Source organism: Orcinus orca, chromosome 16 (genome assembly GCF_937001465.1).
Source record: "Orcinus orca chromosome 16, mOrcOrc1.1, whole genome shotgun sequence".
NCBI lineage: Eukaryota > Metazoa > Chordata > Mammalia > Artiodactyla > Delphinidae > Orcinus > Orcinus orca.
In genome coordinates, this window is record NC_064574.1 from 12,916,704 (window position 1) to 12,941,933 (window position 25,230).

A 25,230-nucleotide genomic window follows, 5' to 3' on the forward strand; every position below is an offset into this window, starting at 1 on the left:
AGCGGCAACCTGGGGCGTGGTTTGTGTGACGAAGGCAAGGCACGGCGTTTGTGTTAAACAAAATCCGTACTCTTGGTGCTCAGAAAACGGTGGGACGGTTGGAGGCGTGTGCGAGTTGCGGAGGAGAAAGTCTAAAGAGGTGCGTGGATGAGCTCCGTATATTTATGTACAAAAAAATTGTGGAAGAAAATACACTAAACACTTAGCAGTGATTGTCTCTGGGTGGTAGAATTTTAAGCGATTTTTAGTTTCGTCTTAGGTTTTTTTCCACAGTAAACATTTACTTTCATAAAAAAAGAAAAAATTAAAAATAGGAATAGCTGGGACTTCCCTGGCGGTCCAATGGGCCGCACTTTCACTGCCCAGGGCGCGGGTTCGATCCCTGGTCGGGGAACTAAGATTCCGCAAGCCGCCGCTGTGAGGCCAAAAATTAAGAATAGCTAACACTTGTATAACATTTACTCTGTGCCAAGTACTGATCTAAGCACTTCTACATGTATTAACTAATTTAATCCTTACGGCAACCCTAGCAGAAGGTACCATTACTGTCGCCATTTTACAGATAAACTAAGGCGATGGGGCTTCCCTGGTGGCGCAGTGGTTGAGAGTCCGCCTGCCAATGCAGGGGACACGGGTTCGTGCCCCGGTCCGGGAAGATCCCACATGCCGCGGAGCCTGCGCGTCCGGAGCCTGTGCTCCGCAACGGGAGAGGCCACAACAGTGAGAGGCCCTTGTACCGCAAAAAAAAAAAAAAAACTAAGGCGCAGAGAGGTTCCCAGGGTCACAGAGCCACTTAATTACAGAGCCAAGATTATAACCGAGGCAGTGGCTCCAGGGTCCTTAAGGAAAGTAGATGTCACAGCTTACCAGGAAGTTTTCATCTCTTCTCTGCTTGTGGAAATCTCACTGAATCTTAACTTCCTAAATACCACCTCCTACCTGGAGCCTTCGTGGACTACTGCCTATCCTCCTTCATAGCTGTTTGCTCCTTCCGTGTTTAACACTTTGTACTTGCAGCAGAATTGCAGTTGTGTCATAAAAGTAGGTTCAGTTGTCTTTTTTTTTTTTTTTTTTTGCTATTTTAACTATTTTTAAGTGTACAATTCATTGGCATTAATTATATTTACAGTGTTGTGCAACCATCACTGCTATGTGTTTCCAAAACTTTCTCATGAGCTCAAGTCAAAGCCTTGTAACCATTAAGGAATAGCTAACTCCCCATTCTTCTCTCTCCCCAGTCCTGGTAAACCTCTAACCTACTTTATGTCTCTATGAAATTGCGTGTTTTAAATATTTCATGTAAGTTGAATTATACAATATTTGTCCTTTTGTGTCTGGCTTATTATACTTAGCACAGTGTTTTCAAGGTTCATCCATGTTGTAGCATGTGTCAAGTTCATTATGGTTGAATAATGTTCTGTTGTATGGATATACCACGTTTTGTTTATCCATTCATCTGTAAATAGACACTTGGGTTGTTTCCACCTTTTGCCTATTGTGAATAATGCTGCAATGAACATTGGCGTACAAGGATCTATTTGAGTCTCTGTTTTCAATTCTTTCAGGTGTATACCTAGGAGTGAAATTGCTGTGTCATGTGGTAATTCTGTGTTTAGCTTTTCGAGGAACCACCAAAATATTTTCCACAGCAGCTGTACTCTTTTTACATCAGTAATATATGAGTGTTCCAATTACTCTACTTTCTATCCTGTTCACTGCTGTATCCCTAGTGCTTAGTATATAGTAGGCATTCAGTAATTACTAGATGAATAAATGAGTGAATGAATGTCCTTATGTGTTTTTGAATCATTTTCAGACGTCCGTCAAGTCTATATGTCAATGTTTGCTCAATTCAAATAAGCCTTATGTCAGCTCTGGCTCCCTCCACTCTTCTTCCCTGAGCTCTGGAGGGCCGGAACCATGTCCAAGTCATCCTTGCACCTTGGAGCACTTGTACCTGCAAGTGCACAATCTATAGTGAAGGACCAGCATTTGAAATTTCCAATCCATTGCAGACTGGTACTTCTGTAAAATACAATAAAAATGTGTGACAAGATCAGCTTGCTAGAAAACTTTCTGAAAGCTTATTCTCAATTTCTATATTTATAGTGTCCTGAGCAGGTAATGAACAGTTTACAGTTTAAGTCACACTGTCCATATTTTGAGTCACACTGCCTTGAACTCTTAGAAAACCAAGACAGCATCACATGAGATTAAAGACAAAGATGGAGGTGAACAGACTTTGTTTACTACAAAACATCAGATAAATGCCAATTGTTAGATTAATACTGTCCATTGGAACTTTTTGCAGCATTAAAATGTTTTCTATCTGTGGTATCCAATATGATGGCCACTAGCCACAAGTGGCTGTTGAGCACTTGTAATGTAGCAAGTTGAGGAATTGAATTTTCTGTTTTTATTTTAATTACAATAGCCACGTGACGGCAGCGGGAATAATTAGGAGTTTTGGATTAACATATAAACACTACTATATATAAAATACATGGAGAATTCCCTGGTGGTCCAGTGGTTAGGACTCAGTGCTTTCACAGCATGGCTGAATAAATAAATAAAAATAAAAAGATTTATTCTCTTAGCAACTTTCAAATATAAAATACAGTATTATTATCTGTTGTCACCATGCTATATGTTACATCTCCATGACTTACTTTATAGCTGGACGTTTGTACCTTTTGACCACCTTCACCCATTTCACCCGCCTCTGGCAACCACCCACTGTTCTCTGACCTATGAGTTTCAGTGGGGGTTGCTTTTTTCTTTTTAGATTCCACATATAAGTGAGATAATACGGTATTTATCTTTCTCGGTCCTACTTATTTCACTTAGCATTATGCCCTCAAGGTCCATCCATGTTGTTGCACATGGCAAGATTTCCTTCTTTTTTATGGCTGAATAATATTTCATTATGTATAAATACCACATTTTCTTTATCCATTCATCCATTGATGGACACTTAGGTTGCTTCCATGTGTTGACTATTGTTAATAATGCTGCTATGAATATGGGGGAGTTCAGATACGGTTTTGAGTTACTGTTTTCATTTCCTCTGGATAGATACCCAGAAGTGGAATTGCTGGATCATATGGTAGTTGTATTTTTAATATTTTGAGGCATCTTCATACTGTTTTCCATAGCGGCTGCACCAATTTACATTCCCACCAACAGTGCACAAGCATTCCTTTTTCTCCACATCTTCAGCAACACTTATTTCTTGCCTTCTTGATGATAGCCATTCTAACAGGTGTTAGGTGATATCACCTTTTGGTTTTGATTTGCATTTCCCTGATGATTAATGATGTTGAACACCTTTTCATGTAACCATTGGCCATCTGTATGTCTTCTTTGGAAAAATGTCTATTTGGATCCTCTGCCCATTTTTTAAATCAGATTTTCTGGGGTTTTTGGTATTGAATTGTATGAGTTCTCTATATATTTTGGATATTAATTAGTCCCTTATTGGATATGTGATTTGCAAATATTTTCCCACATTTGGTAGGTTGCTTTTTGATTTTGTTGATGTTTTTCTTTGCTGTGCAGAGGCTTTTTAGTTTGATGTAGTCCCACATGTTTATTTTTGCTTTTATTGCCTTTGCTTTTAGTGTCAAATCAAAAAATCATCACCAAGACTGATGTCAAGGAGCTTATTGCCTGTGTTTTCTTGTAGAGGTTTTATGGTTTCAGGTCTTACATTCAAGGCTTTTTTGAGTTAATTTTGAGTTAATACTTGTGTATGGTGTGAGGTAGTGGTCCAGTTTCATTCATCTGCATGTTGCTGTTCAGTTTTCCCAACAGTGTTTATTGAAGAGACTGTCCCATCCCCGCTGTATATTCTTGGCTCCATTGTCGTAAATTAATTGACCATATATATGTCGGTTTATTTCTGGGCCCTCTATTCTGTTCCATTGATCTATGTGTCTTTTTAAAATATGAATACCATACTGGTTTGATTACTATAGCTTTGTAATATAGTTTAAAACCAGGAAGCATGATGCCTCCAACTTTGTTCTTCTTTCTCAAGATCGCTTTGGCTATTTGAGGGGTCTTAAACAATTCTTTACATTAAATTTTCTCTGTTAAAATAACTAGTATAGGACTAGTGGTGGTGGTGCAGTGGTTAAGAATCTGCCTGCCAATGCAGGGGACACAGGTTTGAGCCCTGGTCCAGGAAGATCGCACATTGCTGCGGAGCAACTAAGCTCGTGTGCCACAACTACTGAGCCTGCACTCTAGAGCCCACATGCCACAACTACTGAGCCCTTGTGCCACAACTATTGAAGCCCACAAGCCTAGAGCCCATGCTCCGCAACAAGAGAAGCCACCACAATGAGAAGCCCGTGCACCACAACGAAGAGTAGTCCCCGCTCGCCGCAACTAGAGAAAGCCCACGCGCAGCAACGAAGACCCAACGCAGCCAAAAATAAATAAATTAAATATATATATATATATTCAGACAAGTGTACACAGTCATATGTACATCAAAACACTGTTTACAACGGTAAAAAGTTGTAAATGACCCTACTGTGTAACAATAAAGAAATAGTTCACTCAGTTGTGGTACATTTTTACAAGGGAATACTGTAGCCATTAAAAAATATGTAGCTCCGTTTATGCTAACATAGAATAATATCTAAGATACAGTAAGAAAGCAGATCATAAAACAACATGTATGGTAAGATTCCATTTTTATGTCTGGAATATGGGGAAGTTATTAAGAAAACGGTTGGTATTTTGTGCTTTTTGCTGCTGTGGACTCACCAAGAGGGGGCAATGGGATTTTAGGCCCACCAAGAAAGGCTAAACTGAAGAGAAACAGCGGAGAAAGCAATGGAGGTGTGTGGCTTCAGGGTTGTGAGAGGAGTGTGGCCTAATGTTTATGTTGGGTTATAGGTTTTCTAAAATGGGAAAGAGGTGGAAGCTCCTGCTTTGGGTTGAAGACGGACAACTAATCCAATCCCAGAAAGTTGTTTATTGGTCATTGTGATGGTTAACTGTATGTGTCAACTTGACTGGGCCACAAGATATCCAGATATCTGATCAAACATTCTAGGTGGTTCTGTGAGAGTGTTTTGGGGTGAGATTAAGGTAAATGACTAGACTGAGTAAAGCAGATTATCCTCCATAAGGAGCCTAATCCAATCAGTTGAAGGTGTGAATAGAACAAAAGACTGACCCCTGTGTGAGAGAGAATTCTTCCTGCCTCAGGGCATTTGTCAAACTGGAACTGGAATTCTCGTGATTCCAAAACAATTTGCAGCCTTCGGACTCAAACTGGGACATTGGCTCTACAGATTTTGGACTTGCCAGACACATAATTGCATGAACCAGTTCTTTACAATCTCTATCTCTCCCTCTCCCATTCTTCCTCTGTCTCTGTCTCTTTCTGTATCTCTATAGCCATATAGGTATCTCTAGGTGGATGGGTGGATTGATAGATAGAAAGGAAGGAAGGAAGGGAAGAAAGGAAGGAGGGAAAGAAGGAAGGAAAGGAAGGAAGGAAGGCAGGAAAGAAAAGAAAGAAAGAAAAAGAAGGAAGGAAGGGAGGGAGGGAGGGAAGAAAAAGAAAGGAAAAGAAAATCTTCAGACCTGAAGGCTACATCCAGAAACAATGGCCAAATTACTTTGTAAATCTCCTTTGACTGAGCTACCACTGAAGCCACTGCTGTTTCCAGACATCATGATTTGTCCTCTGACTAAAGAACCAGAGGTCCCTGCTGTCTCCGAAGTTGAGAGTCTCTTCTGCCATGCTGGCTACAGTGGATTCTGACTGGCTGTCTGCTTCCCATGGAAGACGGGCACTGATCCTCTGATTGGCGGAGCTTAGGTCACAAGCCTGTACTCCAGATGCAGGGATCTTGAAAAAGTGATGATCTAGTCTCCATCTTAGATAGGCATGAATTGATGAGGTGGGATACTCCCGAACATTGGGAGGGGAAGGAATCCAAGGATGTTGAGCAGCGATAAAGAATAACAGACATTCACTACAGGAAGGCTGGAAGGACAGAGAGTTGTGAATTTCTGAGTATTCAAGACCTACATCTCTCATGCTCCCAGTGCCCTGCAAAGCAGCAAGTTCCTTGATTGGGGTCTCTGCATGGCCAGGCTTTGCACAGAGGAAGTGGATGTTGAGAGCAGAGCCATCTAACTTTTTTGGGACTTGGTCTGGACTTGGTCTCTGAGCAAATCAGCAGTGATCATGAGCAGAAAACTAAATTGGGCCTTCCCCACTTTTCTTGTATTATGGGAACCCGGGCTGGTGGGTTGGTTGGTTGGTTGGTTGGTTTTGCATGATTCCAAGTGATGGGAAAGAGCCCTGCAAAAGAGCTGACATTGGATTTACCGACAAACTTGGTGAATGGAGACTGAATCAAATAAATTCAACACTGAGTTCTCTTTTGAATAAAAGGGCAAGTAGGGTGGTTTCACAAAGTCATCAGGAACCCAGGCTCCTCCCACCCTTTTGTTCCATATCATCATCACGTGGCTTCCACCACACTGTCCAAAATAGCTGCTAAACCTCCAGCCATCAGGCCTCATTCCAGCAAGCAGGAAGGAAGGGGCAGGGAAAGAAAAACACATATCCTACCCTTAATCACACTTCTAGGACTTCTGCTTCCATCCCATTGACCAGAACTTAGTCTGTGGGCATACCTACCTGCAAAGAAACTGGGAAATACAGGTTTTATCCTGAGCAGCCATATGCCCAACTAAAATTCAATGGAAGAAATGGATAACAGCTACTGGAGGCAACAGGAAATCTGTTACAGTCAAGAGGTACATACACCAAAATTTATCTCTGGAAAGGGGGTAAAATTATGGGTGATTTTTAGTTACTTCTTTATAGTTTTCCATAATACTTGATTTTTAAAAAACTGACCATATATTTGTAATCAGAGGGGAGGGGGAAGCATTGTCACTCTTTTCAGTTTGAGGGGGAAATACAATATGAGTAAAAGAAACGGTAAAAATGAAACAGGAGGGAAGAGGCCAGGGCACAACCTTTAAAAGAATGACATAGCCATAGGACATGACAAAAACTGGTTAGAACTAACTACATCCAAGATGGTGGAAGATTTGACTTCCAGTAGACCTTGAGCCTCATTATTTGCTCATTGTAATACATTCGCTAAATGACACACCCACCAGTGCCATGACAGTTCAGAGCTAACCATAAAAGGCCAAAAATTGGGTGGTGGCTGAATTCCTGGAAATCCCCACTACCCTGCCACCCCAAAATAGTTGGACTAATCCTCCCACTCATTAGTCTATGAAATTACCCAGCCTATAAAAACTAAACACGCCGTATTTCCGGGCCTCTCGCCTTCTGAGATGGCCCGTACTCTATGGAGTATGTTTCTCTCTAAATAAATGCACTTCTTACCTGTCACTTTGTCTCTCACTGAATTTTCTCTGCGTTGAGACATCAAGACCCTGAGCTTCATTAAGTCCTGAGACTAGTTGTGTGACTTCAATTAAAAGACCGTGGGGGGCTTCCCTGGTGGCGCAGTGGTTGAGAGTCCGCCTGCCGATGCAGAGGACACAGGTTCGTGCCCCGGTCCGGGAAGATCCCACATGCCGCGGAGCAACTAAGCCCGTACGCCACAACTGCTGAGCCTGCACTCTAGAGCCTGCGAGCCACAACTGCTAAGCCCGCATGCTACAACTACTGAAGCCCGTGCACCTAGAGCCTGTGCTCAACAACAAGAGAAGCCACCGCAACGAGAAGCCTGCGCACCGCAACGAAGAGTAGCTCCCGCTTGCCGCAACTAGAGAAAGCCCGCGTGCAGCAACAAAGACCCAATGCAGCCCCAAAAATTAATTAATTAATTTAAAAAAAAAAAAGACCGTGGGTTCAAGTCCCAATCAGGGTTTTGGCCGGGTTCAAATCCCTGCACGTGGGTTCAAGTCCCAGCCTGAGTTGCATGGTTTCAAAGTGATACCAAGAGCTAAGGCAATTTTTAAAGAAACACATCTGCTCTCTTGTGCAGTGTTCCCAAGGAAATAAAACTTCCCTGGAAATGCTGCTTCTTTTAGCAGCCCTACTTGGCTCTCTCCACCTACAGATAAGACCTCTTCCTCCCCAGAATGCCAGGATGATGTGTTAGGACTTGTCATTGGCACGAGGAATGTTTTGTATTGACGTGTATCTACTTGCCTTGATTCTCGAACCACCAGGCTGTGTTCCAGGAGTGCTATGCATTTCCCTGCACGTGGTGCCCCACCGGCTTAAGCTTCATTAACTATTTATTAGCCAGATCCAGGCTGCCTTCACATCTTAATTCCCTGAAATGATTTGCGATTGATAAGATCTGGGTAGATGTGGAAATCTTAACAACGTTGCCCAAGAATGAGCAAGTCCTCTGAAATCTTTGGAGGTCAAAGATGTTGGGAGCTTTGGAGATTTGCTGCACTTCCTTGTAAAATCCATCTGGACTCTCACTTCCACCCTTCCTCCTCACCATTCCCACTTAATTTCTTATCTCCTCTCCAAACTAAAGTCTAAGAAGAACAGACTGGAAAAAAGGAAAAGAGATTGCTTATTTTTCTCCTTGGGGGTCTAACATCAGCCCCAGAACTTTATTTTTATTTATTTTTGGCTGCGTTGGGTCTTCGTTGCTGCGCGCAGGCTTTCTCTAGTTGCGGCAGGCAGGGGCTACTCTTCGTTTCGGTGCGCGTGCTTCTCATTGCAGTGGCTTCTCTTGTTACAGAGCACAGGCTCTAGGCTCGCGGGCTTCAGTAGTTGTGGCGCCTGGGCTTAGTTGCTCTGCGGCATGTGGAATCTTCCCAGACCAGGGATCAAACCCATGTCCCCTGCATTGGCAGGTGGATTCTTAACCACTGCAACACCAGGGAAGGTCCCCAGCCCCAGAACTCAAGCTGTATTTAGGAAAATCAAGTTTTCCCCCTCCAATTCAACGCAGAGTTTCCAACTGATTTCGTTCTCAGAGAGTCAAGGTGGATATTCTCAATAATTAGTGTTGAGCAATATTCTACTACTGAACAGTGGTACCAGACGTTTTCATTAATTCCACAACTATTTATTGAGCTCCTGCTTTGTTTCAGCCTCTGTTTTACACACTGGGGATATTGCCTTCTCATTCCTTCTCTCTTCTCTCGCCAGAGCCAGCCATTCTCGTGAGTTCGAAGTGTAACCTTCCTAATGGTGCTATCATATGCTCATTTTACAAGTGAAGAAACTGAGGCACAGGGAGATAAAGGAATTTGCCCAAGGTCACACCCTTGGTAGGTTGTAGAATCAGTACAAACTGAATAAGTGAGATGAAGAAAAGGCAGGTTGATAACAGGGACTGTCCCAAAGCTGAGAACTGAAAGTGGAGAAAGAGGCACCAAATGTTGATTTCTAAGAAATCCTCCCACAAACACCCCAGCCCTAGGCAATCACTAATCTACTTTTCGTCCCTATGGATTTGCCTCTTCTGGACAATCGTGTAATTGTGTAATATATTGACTGGCTTCCTTCACTTGGCATGTTTTCCAGGTTCATCCATGTTGTAGCATGTATCGGTACTTCATTCTTTTATACATGGCTGAATAATATTCCATTGTATGGATATGCCAGATTTCACTTATCAGTTGATGGGCATTTGAGTTGTTTCTATTTTTTGGCTGTCATGAATAATGCTGCTGTGAACATACATGTATGAGTTTTTATGTGGACATACGTGTTCAGTTCTCTTGGGTACTAGGAGGGGAATTGTTGGGTATATGTTAACTCTATGTTTAAGTTCTTAAATAGCTGCCAGACTCATCAGAACAACATTGGGATCATCAGGTTGGGAAGTGTGCTCACTGTAATCACCCGTGGGCCCAGGCTTACAAAGGCTTTATCTCAACATGGGATGTGATGATTACCGCAGCAGTGAGAAGGATATATGACAACGATTGAACTGCCTCTTAGACTTTTGTCCAGAAACAATATAAATCACTTCTGTTCACATTTTACTGGTCAAATCAAGACATAGAGCCACACTCAACATCAAGGGGACAGGAAAGTACAGTCTTACCTAAAGTGCTGACAAGGAGAACTAGAGACATTTACAGAATGATGTTAATAATGGCAGCTGCGGGACTTCCCTGGCGGTCCAGCGGTTAAGACTTCTTCCAATGCAGAGGGTGCGGGTTTGATCCCTGTTTGGGGAGCTGAGATCCCAAATGCCTTGCAGTCAAAATACCAAAACATAAAACAGAAGCAATATTGTAACAAATTCAATAAAGACTTTAAAAATGGTCCACATCACAAAAAAAAAATCTTAAAAAAAATAACGGCAGCTGCAGTGAATGTTACATAAAAGACGTAGGGAAGGCCTCTGTGAGAAGAGGACCTTTACTCTGAGACTTGAAAGGTCAGAAAGAGCCTGTTGGAGATGATGAGGGCAAAGAGATGCTCAACGTCACTAATCATTAGGGAAATGTAAATAAAAACCACAGGCACTGTCACTTCGCATCCACTAAGATGGCTGTAATAAAAAGAGAAACTGACAATAAGAACTGTTGGCAAGAGTGTGGAGAAACTGAAACCTTCATACATATTTGGTGGGAATATAAAATGGTGCAGCCCCTTTGGAAAACAGTTTGGCAATTCCTCACAAAGTTAAACACAGAGTTATCACATGGTCCAACAATTCCACTTCTAGATACATACCCAAGAGAATTAAAAACATCTATCCACACAAAAACCTGTAAATGGATGTTCATAGAAGCCTTAATTCATAATAGCCCCAAATGGACACAACCCAAATGTCCATCACCTGATGAATAAATAAGCAAAATGTGGTAAATATATCCATACAATGGAATACTAGTCATCAACAAGAAGGAGTGAAGTACTGATACATGCTACAACATGGATGAACCTGGAAAACATTATGCTAAGTGAAAGGAGCCACCAAATATTTTATGATTCTGTTTGTATGAAAGGTCCAGAATAGGCAAATGCATAGAGACAGAAGGTAGATTAGTGTTTGCCAGTGGCTGGGAAGAGGGATGAACAGAGAGTGACTGCTAATGAGTACAGTGTTTGTTTTGGGGTGATGAAAATGTCTGGAATTAGAAAGGTATGAGTATACTAAAAACTCCTGAATTGTACACTTTAAAAGTGTGAACTGTTTTTTAAAAAGGTGAGTTTTATGGTATGTGAATTACATCTCAATTTAAAAAAAGTAACAGGGACTTCCCTGGCAGTCCAGTGGTTAGGACTCGGCACTTCCACTGCTGGGGGCGCAAGTTCGATCCCTGGTTGGGGAGCTAAGACCCTGCATACTGCATGGCGTGGCCAAAAAAAAAAGTAACAGATTAAACCCATTGAATAAAAGAGAAAAATAAAGAAATTGAAGTCTGTACAAACTACTGTTCATAAAATAAGTTGTAAGGATATATTGTACAGCACAGGGACTATAGCAAATATTTTATAATAACTATAAATGGAGTATAATCTTTAAAAATTGTGAATCACTATGTTTCACACCTGAAACCTATAATATTGTACATCAACTATACCTCAATGGAAAAAAAATTTTTTTTAAAGAAATTGAAAGTCTGATAAGGAATAACATATTTACCTAATTTCAAAGTGCCTTTCCACAAAATACTTAATAAGAAGGAAAAAAGAGTAACTATACGGATGGGAAGCCCAGCAGATGCCACCTTAATCAAGCGATCAGAGTGAACATGATCAGCAAGGGGACAAATCGCAGTCACATGTCACCTGGTCAGATGCAATGAGAAAACACCATTAGCAGTGTTTGATTTTCCTGCCAAAAACCTGAACCGAATCATGAGGAAACCTCAGTTAAACCCAGATGGAGGAACGTGCCCCAAATAGTTGCCCTGAAATCTTCAAAAGTGTCAAGGACGAGAAAGTTGAGGAAAGACTGAAGAACTGTTCCAGACTGAAAGAAATAGAACAATCTGAATGCAAAGATCTTTTTGCTGGAAGTTACATTGTTGGGTGAATTGGCAAACCTGAAAGGTGTCTGAGGGTTAGATGATAGCCCTGTATCATAATTATTTTATTTGGATGTGCGTATCACATAGAAGAAAGTCCTTGTTGTAGGAAATATGCACTGAAGTGTTTGGGGATGACGAGGTATCAAGTCATCATTTACTCTCAAATGGTTCAGGACAAAAAAAAAGATCCGAACCATATTCACAACTTTTTTTGCTTGTAGATCCGAGATTGTTTTTAAAAACGAATACACCGGGACTCCCCTGGTGGTGCAGTGGTTAAGAATCCACCTGCCAATGCAGGGGATGCGGGTTCGAACACTGGTCTGGGAAGATCCCACATGCCACGGAGCAACTGAGCCCGTGCGCCGTAACTACTGTGCTCTAGAGTCAGCGAGCCACAACTACTGAGCCCTCGTGCCAAAACTACTGAAGCCTGCGCACCTAGAGCTCGTGCTCTGCCACAGGAGAAGCCACTGCAATGAGAAGCCCGTGCATCGCAATGAAGACCCAACGCAGCCAAAAATAAAAATAAATTTTAAAAAATACACCAATTTCCTGTGAGGTTTCATACTTTCTCAATTAACCCAGGGACCAGGGACTAGGGATCAAACCCGCACCCCCTGCATTGGAAGTGCGGAGTCTTAACCACTGGACCGCCGGGGAAGTTCCCTCAGTTAACTTACTTTAATGTTAATCTTTTATGCACCTTACAATCTCTTATATCTCATTCAATATAAATAATATCTACCATTTATGTGGCACAAAATTCTTTATACATGTGTGACAACATGCATGACAAACCCTGTAATTTATTGTGTCACTTAGAGTTCAGGTTTCTGAATTCTTTTTTCTGCTTGACTAACTCAAGCAGGGAAAAGAATTTACTGGAAGAATATGGGGTATATGGCAGGCTCTGTTTTAACTGTTTCCTCCACTTAATGAAAGTGTGTTGATCTTGGGCAAATGACTTTACTCTGTGCCTCAGTTTCTGCATCTCTAAAATGGAGGAAATTATAGTACCTACCTCATGAGATTGTTGTGGGGGTTAAATTAATTAATACATGTAAAGCACTTAAAAGAGTGCCTGACACATAGTCAGTGCTCCATAAGTGTTATTTGTGATCATTAACTGACTTGTCCAAAGAAGCCATTGAGTGGCCAGTGCAGGATTTGAACCCAAGTCCACCGGAAACAAAAACCTGAACTTGCCAGCAACCCCTTATCACAACATTAACTGAGCCGTGATTCTCCCTCTTTTCTCCTAAACGTGGATGAAAACTGAAGGATGTTCCTTCTCCCACCCCACGAGCAGTTACTTCCTCTTGCATTCTCCTAGGGCTTATACACAAAAACTTGTCAAGCCAGCTCCACCCTTTCAGAGGCTCAATTCCTGCCCACACCCTCCAAAAGCTTTTGCTTCACTGGTACACTTTGTTTGCCTTGGGTAATGTTATTCTTTTAAGTATGGAGGACATTTAATGTAAATAATACTGTCCATGGTCTTTGACCTAGGCCTGCAACAGCTGCAGCTGTGAGTAACGTGCTTGCTTCATGCATTGTCTATCTATCTAAGCATTATCCTTCCTTCTCATATCTGATGTATCAGGTCAGCATCTGAAAGAGTAATGCAGTTCCCTGGAAGGTGTAGTATTAATCATGTTTTAAATTTTCTGATGTTGTGACATCTTAAAAAGCTTGCTGGTAGGGAAGAGGCTGCTCCTCCCAGGGCTACTCAATCCTTAGCGATAGCAGAGGACTCAGCTCAGAGCACGTCTTTCATATACAAACCAACCAATCTCAAGTGTATAGCTCTAATCACCTCCTTATCTAACTCACTCATCAAGCCAATATTTCCCTTGCCCTACATCATCCCAAGGCTAGGTACCAGGCAACTAGAGACCACCCCTATAGCCCAGAGCCCACTGGGATTATTCAAACTAACCAAACCTAAACGGTTTAGCCCTATTCCAGTAAAGGCTCTGGCCCAGGCTTTCCCCTCTCTCCTGTCTTCTGCCACCTGACCAACCCCGGGTGCTTCCCCTGTGGTCCTGCATGGTATAGAGTGATCCCTTCTCTGGCGGACCTGTGAGTAAATAAACTTTTTCCTTGAAGAAGAGCCTCGTTCTCATTTCCACCAACTTTACCATGCTATTGCTAACATCTACATTCTTAGAATGTACTATGAATTGATTATTTTCTTAAAAATATGCTTGATTTATATATGTTGTTAAAATACTATTAATGCGTGTTAATTATACCCAAATAAAATATATATCGTACAAAACACTGTTACGGTATAAAGGAAATTAGAGAAAGAGAGAAGATGACACCTGTAATCTACCATTTCAACAAAACCATCACTTTTATTTTCCAGTCCACCTTCCAACTTTGCTCCATATGCATTCCTCTCTTTATATGAGTAACAAAAATCTATTAACGATTTCTGCTAATTACAGTGTTCAGGTTTGCAAAACACTTTCATCTATCTCATTTTGAGACCTTAAAAAGACGGAAAAGGGGACTTCCCTAGCAGTCCAGTGGTTAAGACTCTGCATTTCCAATGCAGGGGATGCAGGTTCGATCTCTGGTCAGGGAACTAAGATCCCACATGCCGCGGGGCAAGTAAGCCCGCACGCCACAACAAAGGGTCCCTCACGCTGCAACGAGTATCCCGCATGCTGCAACAAAGATCCTGCGTGCCGTAACTAAGAGCCGACGCAGCCAAATAAATAAATATTTTTTAAAAAAGAAAAGAATAGGAGTGATCAGAGAAATAGGATGAAAACTAGAAGAGAGTCAGGTCCAGAAGCCCAGGGAGAAGATTATTTCTAGAAGGGAGTGATGGACCACGTCCAATGCCTGTGAAAGACCGAGAAACAGGAGATCTGAAAAGTCCATTGGACTTGGTGACCTCTTTTAATAAAGTATTGGCAAAGCTTTCAAGAAGTTTGGCTGTGAAGGGAAAGAAGAAAATGGGGTAGAGCTGGAGAGCAAATGGGACTAAGGCATTTTTTGTTTGTTTGTTATGTTTTTGTCCTTTAAATAAGAGAGACTTGAGAATGCTTAAATAAAGATTGGAAGAATCTAGTTGAGAGCTAATGCTTAGATATCCAGAAGAGAAAATGAATCATTGAAAGTGTGAGGTTTATATGAAGGAGAGGAGGAGATAAGGGTTGGTTTGGATAGGAGAGACACCAACCACTCCTATGGCAACTGGAAAAAGATTGGTTCAAATGTAGATAGGGTTTTGTTTTGTTTGGGGAAGATGAATGAGTTTTTCAGTATAGACATTGGCAAAGCAGATAGATGGGTTTTGACAGGCAAGTACAGCAAAATACAAATGGTCACGAGAGTTTAGGGTGTTGGAAAGAGTGTTCTTGAAATGATGGACCATGAAATCTTGCTAAATATGGAAGGGCACGAAGAATGAAGAAAACTGTTGGAAGGGGAGAAGCTAGATAGGTAAATAGACTAGAGTCCTGATGAGCTAGAAGAACAGTCTTAGTGGTCATTGAATATGAAAGCTGGAAGGGATGTGGCCAGAATGTAGAATGATGTTTTGGATATGTTTATTTTTTATGTCAAGACCCAGTGTATGGCCATAGGATGAGTGACTGAGGTGGGAGGGAGGAGGTCGCTGGAAATGAGAAGGTCCTATAACTCAATGACCAGGGTCTTTGATCGTATGTGTGTGTGAATGTCGAGGTCACTAGGATGGTGAGTGGAGGGGAGTTATATGAGCCAAGTACCAAAATGTGATGGATAAAGGCAGTGGGGAAGGGACAACTGGGCTATAGCTGAATTACGTCTCTCCTGGACTCCATTCTTGAATTTTCAGCTATCTATCCAATATCTCCACTTGGATGTCTAATAGATATATTCAACTTAACAGTGTGGCTAAGCCTCGAAGCAGAGGGGCCAGAAAATATAGCATTTTTTTTTCCTGGGCACATAGTTCTTTCAAAAATAAAGTTAGGGTTCTATTGCAAAAAAATGAGAAAATGGGTATCATTAGGCAATGAATGGTCTCTTCCACATTGTGTGGAACACTCAAATATTAACAGATATTACAACAGTGAAAATTCAGGTAGCTTTGGAAATTAAGAGAAATATCTAGAACATATAAAGAACTCTTCAAAACAAAAAGACAAATGACCCACTTAAAAAATGGGGAAGAACTTGAATAGACTTTTCTCCAAAGACGATATACAAATGGCCAAGAAGCCCATGAAAAGATGCTCAACATCATTAGACATTAGGGAAATGCAAATCAAAACCATAATGAGATGCCACTTCACACCCACTAGGATGGCCATAATTTAAAAAAAGGAAAATGACAATCATTGGCGAAGATGTAGAGAAATTACAACACTTGTACATTGCAGGTGGGAATGTAAAAGTGGTTCAGCTGCTGTGGAAAACAGCTTGGCAGTTCCTTGAAAACTAAACATAGAATTACCGTGTGACTTAGCAATTCCACTCCCACATATATACCCAAAAGAACTGAAAACAGGTACTCAAAAAAAATCCTTGTACACAAATATTCATAACAGAATTATTCACAGTAGCCAAAGGTGAAAACAACCCAAACATCCACAAACAGATGAATGAATAAACAAATTGTGTTATATCCGTACAACGGAAATTTGGCTGTAAAAAAGAATGAAGGTCTACCTATACATGCTATAAGGTAGATGAGCCTTCAAAACTTTACGCTAAGTGGAAGATGTCAGGCATTAAAGGTCACAAATTTTATGATTCCATTTATATGAAATATCCAGAATAGGTAAATCCATAGAAACAGAATGCAGATTGGGGGTTGCCAGAGATTTGGGGGAGGGGAGAATGGGGAGTAACTGCTTAATGGGTACAAGGTTTCCTTTAGGAGTGGTGAAAATGTTTTGGAACTAGTTAGAGATGGCGGTTGCTCAACGTTGTGAATGTACTAAATGCCACTGAATTGTTCGCTATAAGATGGTTAATTGTATGTTATATGAACTTCACCTCAATTTAAAAAAAATTAAGGGGAAGAGTTGTAGTATTAGGAATGATAGAAAAGTCACTTATGAAGGTAGAAGCAAATTTTTTTTTTTTTTTTTGCGGTACGCGGGCCTCTCACTGTTGTGGCCTCTCCCGTGGCGGAGCACAGGCTCCCGACGCGCAGGCTCAGCGGCCATGGCTCACGGGCCCAGCCACTCCGCAGCATGTGGGATCTTCCCGGACCGGGGCACAAACCCGTGTCCCCTACATCGGCAGGCAGACTCTCAACCACTGTGCCACCAGGGAAGCCCAAGCAAAATTTTTAACTGAAAAAAGCAGTACATGATTGTTTGTATGTTCTCACTACAGCAGTAATTCAAACACAGCGCAAAGTGTAAGCACCAAATTTATTTTCTGCTATATAAATACAAGTCTATGGACTTCCCTTGTGGTCCAGTGGCCAAGACTCAGCACTCCCAATGCAGGAGGCCTGGGTTCGATCCCTGGTCAGGGAACTAGATCCCACATGCCACAACTAAAGATCATGCATGCTGCAACAAAGATCCCACGTGCCACAACGAAGATCCTGTGTGCTGTAACTAAGAGCCTGCACAGCCAAATAAAAATAAATAAATAAGTAAGTAAGTAAAAATAAATACAAGTCTATGTTAGGAAAACAGTTGTGTGCTTTTTGACAGCTCTAGAGTTTGAAAACCCAGTGATGTAGAATTTTTCCCCACCACCATCAAGAAGAAGAAAGAGAAGGAGGGGGAGAGGAGGGGGAGGAAAAGAAAGAGAGACAGAGAGAGAAATACAGGGAAGAAATAAGAGAAAATTTGGTTTCCCATCTAAGTGTAAAGTTCTAAGGAACAGATTTCCAACCCCCCATTCCCTCTGCCAGTATGAGATAGAAAACCTCTGTGTTCTGAAGGACAATGATCTCTAACCTAGAATTCTATACCCAGCCAAATTACCCACGAAATGAGAGGATAGAATGATGATATTTCCAAATATGTAATCTCTCAAAATTTTCTCTTTCTCAGAAAGAGAATGGAGCATGAGGGAGAAAGCCATGAAAAAGGAACTTGTGGAATCCAGGAAACAGGAGTTCCAGCCCAGGAAAAAGGCAAAAGGGAGGGCTAGCGCTGCAGCTTCCAGCAGGTCTAGAGAGGAATCAGTCCCAATCAGAGCAGGAGAACAGAGAGGTATGGGGTAATGTCTCCAAGACAAAAAATGAAGAAAGAAAGAAAGAGAGAGAGAAAGAGAAGAAGGAAGGAAGGATGAAAGGAAGGAAGGAAAGAAATAGGTTACCTATTTCTGATGTGTTTGAATTTATTGAGAGATTTCTATTCCTGTCAGAGACTTTGTGGGTCGACTGGTGATAAACACATAGAAAATGAAGTGTAGCCAATTTGTTGAACAGATGGGGCCTATGGGGTGTAGGCAGAAAAGAAGTTTATTCTTGGATGTAAAGTTTATTCTTTGCATGTCAAATTGTCTCTGGGAAGCCAGTTCTTCCCTCATACTCTTAGATGAAGTCTAGGGCAAATCTCACTCTCAGGTAATAAAACTCTCTCCATCACTTAAAACTCCCAAACAGTCTCAGTTCAGTAATTAAAATGTCCACTCTTACGCATTAAGCTGAATCACATGAAATTGCCATTTTTGTGAGCATAGATGGTTGAATATTAACAATTTCATTTGATTCACTCTAATGAGTCAAAAATTCCAAATTTATTTAAAATTAAACCATCTCCCCTTCTGCCACTTTGGACTGGTCACCTGAGGTGAGAAGAAGAGGCCTGGGGGGCTTCTCTGTTTCCCCACCCAGGCCTTCCACCACCCTCCTCCACTCAGGAGTCAGCCTCTGTGGAGGTGGGGTGGGCGCTCTCTGACCTTGGCAGGTGTTTCCAATGGACTCCACCTCTCTCAGGGTACTTTTGGCATCTGTGATGCTCAGAGATACTCCTCCACCTCTCAGCCCCCACTCTGCACTCCTCTGGATGGGTCAGGCCTCTGTCAACCTGAAGATCCCTTGATTTGATGACTGCTTACAATTCCACCTTTAGCCCCCAGGCATGCAGTCTCTTTTGACAGGGTCACCTCACACCATGGGGGAAACCTCTTAGACAAGATGCAAGCTGGTGTTTCCCCAGCACAGCCCAATCTGGTCCTCAGGACACTGTCCTGCACCCTTGAACACCACCACCCCTTCCCTCTGCCGCTATCAAAGCAGCTAACCAGCCACAGTGCCTTTCATTTATACCTCTCAGGTGTGAGTCAGACACCACTTACTGTGTCACCTGAGCTTCCAGAGACACTTCAAGCTCTTCAAGAGGTCTGATGGAAGTCTTTCTTTAGGCTCGAAGAAAAAGCATCGTTCTCTTCCCCTTCCCATAAATTGGGCAAACTTACTGTCATCTCATCAGCAGCTCTCTCTCCAAACATTTTCTTTATAGTCTCTGGAAATTTCAAACTTAGCCCTTTTATGCTCTTGAATGGGTAAGGGACCAAAGATAACAAAATCAGTTTTTGTGTTTTTATTTTAGTAGATTTAATTTACTTCATTTTTTAGAGCAGTTTTAGGTTCACAGCAGAATTGAGCAGAAGGTACAGAGATTTTCTGTACATCCCCTGACCCCACAGATGCACGGCCTCCTCCAGTTTCAGCATCCCCCGCCAGAGTGGTACATTTGTTACAATCATGAACCTACACAGACACATTATTAACACCCAAAGTCCATAGTTTACTAGGGTTCACTCTTGGTGTTTTATATTCTGTAGGTTTGGAAAAATATATAATGGCATGTATCCACCATTATAGTGTCACGTAGAATAGTTTCACTGCCTTAAAAATCCTCTGTGCTCTGCCTATTCATCCCTCCCTCTCCCGCAAACCCCTGGCAACCATTGATCCTCTTCTAACCATCTCCATAGTTTTGCCTTTTCCAGAATGTCATAGAGTTGGAATCACACAGTATGTAGCCTTTTAAGATTGGCTTTTTTCACTTAGTAATATGCATTTAAGTTTCCTTCATGTCTTTTCATGGACTGATAGCTCATTTCTTATTAGTGTGGAATAATATTCTATTGTCTGAATGTACCACAATTTATCCATTCACCTGCTGGAGGACATCTTGATTGCTCACATGCTTTGGCAATTATAAATAAAGCTGCTAGAACCAGTTTTTAATCACCGCTTTTACAAGTCCCACCTGGGTGGACTTACTTTGGAATGGGGAAGCATCACTTGAAACTGAGATGGAAATAGTTCTCTATTACATCCTGTTACACAAGAAAATGAAAAACCAAGGCAAGTAATAACTTCAGGCAAGGAAATTTATGTAAGAAATGAAATTTAACCATACTACTCTACATACTCAGTGGTGAATACTACTTGTACAATCTTAATAATGTAAATATTGATTGAATCAAGAATTGTGGTACAAACATATTGGAAGGATAGGAGAAGGGGAAATTTGTGTGTTGGAGTGAGTGGGAACAGGACTAAGAGAACAAAATTCTCATATACCATAGTAAGCAAGCAACAGAAGAAGTCTAAATGGAAGAATCGAGGATTATCTGTTCAGGCATGGCGTTTAGAAACATGAAGGGAGATACCAGAGAGCTGAAAGTGTTCAAAGTGAGTGGGTGGGGATGTTGTTTCATGATAAGCTTCTTAAAGCTATTTGACTCTTTAGACTATGAACACATTACTTTGATTAAGCAATTTAATTTAAAAAACTGTAATAAAACATAGAAATTATCTAGAGACTAGGTAATATTTCAATATAACAAGAGCACTTGTACTCTTCTTTTTTTTAACATCTTTATTGGAGTATAATTGCTTTACAATGGTGTGTTAGTTTCTGCTGTATAACAAAGTGAATCAGCTATACATATATCCCCATATCTCCTCCCTCTTGTGTCTGCCTCCCACCCTCCCTATCCCATCCCTCTAGGTGGACACAAAGCACTGAGCTGATCTCCCTAGCACTTACTCTCTTAACGACAAATGATTTGCATGAAGCCAAAAGTTATTTTGCGTGACCAAAATCTTTCTAATGTTACAGGGAAAATGACTCCCTTTAGCTTTCTGCTTCTAGTATAATATGAAAATACACCCTCCTATTTCCAGATAACCTTGAGATAAGCAGTGGATTCTCCTACGAGATCAACATTTAAAAATTATATCGTGAGGGATTTGTTTTTCCCACTGGGTTACTTAGTATTAAATGTGAGAAATAACCAGGTCAGCTAAGCCAAGAGGGGCTACCTTGTCGATCTATAACTAACCCATGATCACTAATTCTCACCTCACTTATCCTGGAGCCCTTAACATCCCAATGATGAAACCCTATCAAGATTTTTTAGGACAATGGGTGAGAGAAAAAGACCAAGAGAGAAAAACAGAGATATGTTCTTCATGTAACCTCCACGAGGACAGGGGCCTGTCTTGTTCGTTTTATATATTTATTTATGTATTTGTTTGTTATTTTTTAAAACTTTTTGGCTGCGCCGCGGAGCATGCGGGATCTTAGTTCCCCGACCAGAGATCGAACCGGTGCCCCTTGCAGTGGAAGCGCGGAGTCTTAACCACTGGACGGCCAGGGAAATCCCCTTCTTGTTCATTTTAGTATTCTCGGTGTCTGGCACATAGTTAATGCTCAGTAAGTATGTAAGAATCTATTGAATAAATAAATCAATGAGTGATCCTAATTCCCCACTTTTCTCAAAGTCTATGTGCATTGGAATAAAGTTATGTTACGTTTACAGTTCATAGATCTGTAAACATCAACAGGTAAGATAGCCCTTAGGTAAGGGTACCCCATTGGATGTTTTGTGAAACAGCCAATTACAAATACTGGAAACGTAAAGTCTACCAAGTGCGTGAGGAGATGCGCAAAAATGTTGACAGTAGTAGTATTTATAATAACAAGAAATGGCACTAACCTGAATGTCCATCAATAGAAGCCTGGGTAAGTACAAGATGGTCTACTCATTTGATGGCATACTCTATAGCAATGAAAATGAACAAGCTAGAGCTACACCTACACATATAGATGAACCACCCAAAAATGTAACGTTGAGGGAAAAAAGCAAGTCATAGAAGAATTCAAATATCAGTATGCCATTTATATAAAGTTTTAAAATGTACAAAACAATATTGTTTTAAGAAGCCTTCATTTGCAGTGTAAGTATAAAAATGCATGGAAATAAGAAATACTAAATGTTAAATGAATGAATGAATATGCTTTTTGGAATTACCAGCCCCCAAATGAAGATGTTTTCTTTAAAAAAAAAAGCATTTTATTTACTTTTAATAGGTGATTATACATGCACATTCAAAAGAATACTAAAAGGTATTTTCAGTATTTTTTCCACCTCATCCCTAGCTACTCAGTCCTTGTCTCCAGAGGTAAATACTGTTATCACTTTTTGTTTTTGGTCACACCACGCGGCATGTGGGATCTTAGCTCCCCAAGCAGGGATCGAACCCATGCCCCCTTGCATTGGAAGCATGGAGTCTTAACCACTGGACCACCAGGGAAGTCCCCTGTTATCACTTTTTTAATGTCTCATTCCAGACCTCTGGAATCCAGAGGTGGTCTCTTCATTAATAAACATATATGTGTTCTGCACCTACCACAAAACTTATGGCTGTTTTTTCTTGATCAGTATGGCTAAAGATTTATCAATTTTATTGATATCTGCTTTTACCTTTATCATTTCTTTCCTTCTGCTTGCTTTGGGTTTAATTTGATCTTCTTTTTTTTTTAAAATACATTTATTTATTTATTTTTGGCTGTGTTGGAGCTTTGTTGCTGCGCGCGGGCTTTCTCTAGTTGCGGCGCGAGGGCTTCTCATTGCAGTGGCTTCTCTTGTGGAGCACGGACTCTAAGCGCGCGGACTTCAGTAGTTGTGGCACGCGGGCTCTAGAGCGCAGGCTCAGTAGTTGTGGCACACGGGCATAGTTGCTCCAAGGCATGTGGGATCTTCCCGGACCAGGGCTTGAACCCATGTCCCCTGCGTTGGCAGGCAGGTTCTTAACCATTGCGCCTCCAGGGAAGTCCTTAACAACTTTTATTTATAAAGTGCAGCAGCATTAATCATCTTTATCATGTTGTATATTACATCCCTAGTAGTTCCTTATAATTAACTGGAAGTTTATACATATTGACTATCTTCATCTAATTCCCCTCCTCCCATTTCTTAGGTCCTCTTAATGTGTTATGAAATTTGCCTTTTCCATAATTGAGGTGCAATTCTTTTTCCAGTTTGTCATTTATCTTTTTACTTCACATGATTATTTTTTGTATTTTCATTGATCTTTTCCCCTAAGCCTCCTGAATTTTGTGTTATAGTTAAAAGGGTATTCTCCAAAAAAAAAAAAAAAGGATATTCTCCACTTCAGGGTTGTAAAAGAATTCTCCCAGGGATTTTCCTGGTACTTTTATGGTTTCCTTCTTTCCAGTTAAATCTTTGATCCTTTCGGCATTTTTCCAGGTATAAGATATAAAGTATGGATGTAACTCTGTTTTTCACTTGCAGAGGCTGCATAGTTGTCCCAAGCCTCTTACTGAATGAAATCCATCTTATCTTAGCCAATTTGAAATACCACCTTTGTTGAATATTAAATGTCTACATGTATTTGAGTCTATCTGGGAATTTTTCTTCTCTTCCACTGATTTGTGGAACTAATTAGGTACTAGTACCTAATAGTCGTAATTATAAGGCTTTATAATATGTTCACTACATGGTCAGGTGTTTTCAGAAATGTTTTCTTGTTAATTTTTCCAGAAGAATTTTAGACATGGCTCATCTAGTTCCAAAACAAAATCCTATTTGTGTTTTTCTTGGGCTGTCATTAAATGTCTAGATTAAATCTCATCAACTGTCTGATCTCTTAGTGATATGGAGTCTTGCTAGCCAAGAACATAGCTTATATTTCTGTTTGTTCCAGTTTTTCTGTGTCCTTCTGCGGAATCAAATTTTTTCTTCACATAGATTGTGAATCTTTATTGTAAAGTTTATTCCTAGGAATTTTAAAAGATTTCTTTGGAAATGGAGGCTTCCATTATATCTTCTGTTGTATCCCTAAGATTTCTGAAATAGCCCTCGGAGATAACACTATCTTAAATAATCCCGAGAATTACCTAGACTAGCAAGTAGTTCTCAACCTGTTTCCCCTTGCAACACATACTATAGGTGACCTTGACATAGGCCAATCAATCCTACAGGTGTTCCTTGTTTTTTAGAGACTCCAACAGAGAAAGAGGCTGTGGTTCTTCAGCAGCTGATGGAAATTTATGTGTACCAGACATGCATTGAGGGTCAGGGACACCATGGTGACCAAGACAGCCTGAGTCCCTGCCCTCATGAAAGTTGATCACATAGTTCTAGCCAAACAGAGCAAACTCAGCAAATAATTGAATAATTATAAGGGTGCAAAGTTCTGCTAAGGGGCTATGAGATTGGAGCAGAGATAATGGTCAGGTGTTAACATCCATTAACATCCACACACAAGGCTTCAATTACCTCCCAAATGCTACTCACTCATACATTGTGTCTCCAGTCCTGAATTTCCTCTAAACTCCATTTCCACTTCCCCATCAGGAGGCAGAGTCTAATTCTCCTACCCTGATCTGGACTGGCTTGTGTTTTGCTTGTAGCCAATTAACTACAGTGGTAGTGTGAGATACGAGTCTAATTTCTTCCTTATGCTTGTGAATATTCAGTTTCCCACTAATTTACTGAAGAGAGGATCCTTTTCTCATTGCATATGCCTCTGGCACTTTTGTCAAAGATCATTGATTGTAAATTTGTAGGTTTATTTCTTTCCATTGTTCTGTATGTCTGTTATGATGTGGCTCTATGTTACGTCCAAGGCTAGGTCACATGAGGTAGTGCACCTCTGCCTTGCTGTATGGGATACACACTCTTGAAGCCTTCAGCTGCCATGTAAACAATTTGACAGCCCTGAGGCTGCCATACTGTGAGGAAGCTCAAAGTAGCCCATTCAGAGACCACATGGATAGGCCCTAAGGCTTCCGGAAGAGAGAGAGGCCCAGCTAGCACCCAGGCACTCTGTCCCCCAGTGGTCCACTCCACAGTAGAGACCCCCAAGTTACAAGAACCTAGCCAAGCTCTTTCCAAATTCCAGACCCACAGATCTACTAGAGATAATACAATAATTGCTGTTCTTCCAAACTACTAAATTTTGGAGCAGCTTGTTTTGTAGTATAGTAACTGGGACCTGGGCCA

General features: G+C 41.1%; 1 protein-coding gene across 6 annotated transcripts in view; it reads left to right on the top strand.

Moving 5' to 3' along the window:
* The first annotated feature begins 38 nt into the window (after positions 1-38).
* STAU1 (staufen double-stranded RNA binding protein 1) overlaps positions 39-25,230 on the top strand; it is a 90,167-nt gene continuing 64,975 nt past the window's right edge. The window contains exon 1 of one of the 6 annotated variants that reach the window (XM_049699838.1): positions 39-139. The gene's annotated coding sequence lies outside the window, so the exon portion shown is untranslated. The remainder of the gene's footprint in view (positions 140-25,230) is intronic. The other 5 variants (XM_049699840.1, XM_049699842.1, XM_049699835.1 and 2 more) reach the window with 5 other exon arrangements.